Source organism: Nicotiana tomentosiformis, chromosome 5, assembly GCF_000390325.3.
Source record: "Nicotiana tomentosiformis chromosome 5, ASM39032v3, whole genome shotgun sequence".
NCBI lineage: Eukaryota > Viridiplantae > Streptophyta > Magnoliopsida > Solanales > Solanaceae > Nicotiana > Nicotiana tomentosiformis.
Genome location: NC_090816.1, coordinates 118129324 through 118132454, shown reverse-complemented (window position 1 = coordinate 118132454; position 3131 = coordinate 118129324).

The following is a 3131-nucleotide window of genomic DNA, read 5'->3' as shown; positions in this document are numbered from 1 at the left end:
CAGTATGCTTAGGTCCAGGAGACACCGACTACGTCCTACTTGAGGTGCACGAAGGCACTTGTGAAAATCACTCCGGTGCCGATGGGATCGATATGGACAAAGATGCAAAGGAGTTTGTTCGAAAATGTAACAAATGTCAAAGGTTTGAACCAATGATCCATCAGCCCGGAAAGCAATTTCACTCAATCCTATCCCCATGGCCATTCATGAAATGGGGAATGGATATCGTTGCCCCCCTGCCATCGTCCCCAGGTAAAGCTAAGTTCATTTTATTAATGACTGACTATTTCTCTAAATGGGTTGAAGCACAGGCATTCATGAAAGTAAGAGAGAAAGAGGTTATAGACTTTATCTGGGATCATATCGTATGTCGATTTGGGATACCCACCAAAATAGTGTGTGACAATGGGAAACAGTTTGTCGGCAGCAAAGTGACGAAATTCTTCGAAGACTACAAAATAAAAAGGATATTATCAACACTGTATCGCCCCAGTAGGAACGAACAGACCGAATCAATGAACAAAACTATCATTCAAAACCTAAAGAATAGGTTGAACGACGCTAAGGGAAAATGGAGAGAAATCCTACCCGAAGTTCTTTGGGCATATCGAACAACATCAAAATCCAGTACGGCGACAACCCATTCTCATTAGTATATGGCTTTGAAGTCTTGATTCCAGTCGAAGTCGGGGAACCCAGTGCCATGTATCGATATACAACAGAATAGTCAAATAACAAAGCTATGAACACTAGCATCGAATTATCGGATGAAAAATGAGAAGTTGTTCTCGTCCAATTGGCCGCCCAAAAGCAGCGAATTGAAAGATACTATAATCGAAGAACCAAGCTTCACCATTTTAAACTCGGGGACTTAGTGCTAAGGAAAGTCACCCTCAGTACTCGAAATCCAAACGAAGGAAAACTAAGACCGAACTGGGAAGGACCGTATCAGGTTCTCGACAACATTGGAAAAGGATCTTACAAGCTCGGTATTATAAACGACAAACAACTATCAAGCAATTGGAATGTGTCGTACCTATAACGATACTACTGCTAAGGTACGACCATCCCATATTCGTTTACATTTTGAAACTAACCCCTACAGGAGTCCGATCATGAGCTAGGATGGATCCTTCAATACAAAGCCCTAGGTGTGAAAGCACGCGTTGCACTCTGTTTCCCTTAGAAACAATTCGACAGTATCTGAGGCCTCTTTATAATCGACCTCGAATACTGGGGCACGCAAATATATCAAGTTCTGATGCAAGAAAGTTATTTCGTAACAACAGGGTTCCAATAGGAAAAGTTGTAAGAGCCAAATGGTCAAAACGAACCATGCTCATGTAGTTGGCCCGAGCCTTGACGCAAAACACGAACACATGTATAATGACTTGCAAAGAAAGTTTTCTTCTTTACCGATAAAAAGTTTTTTTCTTTATCGATATCTTATATCGAAGAAAAATTCCTCTATTTCGAGATCTATTATGCAAACAGGATTGAGATAAATCTCCGAGTTCGAGCAAGCACTCACTCGACCATTACACCTACATGCTACATTACTTCGAGTTCCAATCATTCACTCGACTACTAAGCCTATGGGATACTTTTATTTCGAGTTCGAGCAAGCACTCACTCGACCATTACGCCTACGAGCTACATTACTTCGAGTTTGAATCATTCACTTGACTACTAAGCCTACATGCTACTTTTATTTCGAGTTCGAATCATTCACTCGACCATTACGCCTACGGGCTACATTACTTCGAGTTCCAATTATTCACTCGACTGCTAAGCCTACGAGCTACATTTATTTTGAGTTTGAGCAATCACTCACTCGACCATTATGCCTACGGGCTACATTACTTTGAGTTCGAATCATTCACTTGACTACTAAGTCTACGGGCTACTTTTATTTCGAGTTCGAGCAAGTACTCACTCGACCATTACGCCTACGGACTACATTACATCGAGTTTGAATCATTCACTCGACTACTAAGACTACGAGCTATTTTTATTTCGAGTTCGAATCATTCACTCGACTGCTAAGCCTACATGCTACTTTTATTTCGAGTTTGAGTAATCACTCATCGACCATTACGCATACGGACTACATTACATCGAGTTCGAATCATTCACTCGACTACTAAGCCTACGAGCTACTTTTATTTTGAGTTTGAGCAATCACTCACTCGACCATTATGCCTATGCGATACATTACTTCAAGTTCGAATCATTCACTCGACTACTAAGCCTACATGCTACTTTTATTTCACGTTTGAATCATTCACTCGACCATTACGCCTACAGGATATATTACATCGAGTTCGAATCATTCACTCGACTACTAAACCTACGGGCTATTTCATCTCAAGTTTGAGCAATCACTCACTCGACTAATAAGCTTATATGCTGTATTACTTCAAGTTCAAATAATCACTCAACTCGACTACAAAACCTATGGGCTACCTTATTTCAAGTTCGAGTAAGCGCTCACTCAATTATGAAGGCTACGAAGTCCAAATTCGATCAAATTGACTAAATCCTTATGAAAACATTCATAAGACATGAATAAAATCTTCACAAGGCAGAAAACAAAACAGAAGAAAGTCGGTAAAAGAGAAAAAAAATATAAGATTGTCTACATGACTAATTACAACATAGAAACTAAGGGCTACGTTTCTTGGTTATCTCCGGGAGCGATCTTTTCTCCACCGGGCTCCCCCGCGTTCTCAGAGTCGCTCTTACTCCCATCATCATCGGAAGACAAGGCTTCAGTATCGGCTTCGAGTTCTTTAACCCTTTTTATCTCTTCAACGAGATCAAAACCTCGAGCATGGATCTCCTCGAGAGTCTCCCTCCGAGATCAGCACTTAGCAAGTTCATCGACCCAATGTGCTCGAGTATCAGCAGTCTCGACTGCCTCTCTTACGTGGACATGGGCAGCTTCAGCATTGGCCCGATAGACGTCCATGAGCGCATCCGCATCGGCCTTTGCCTTTTCGGCGTCAGATTCGACTTTGCAAGTTTAGAGGCCAATCGAGCCTCGAGCTCCTCTATTCTTCTTGCTTGAACCGAGACTTTCTACTTCATACTTTGAATATGGTTTTCGGCCAATGATAATTGGGCTCGAG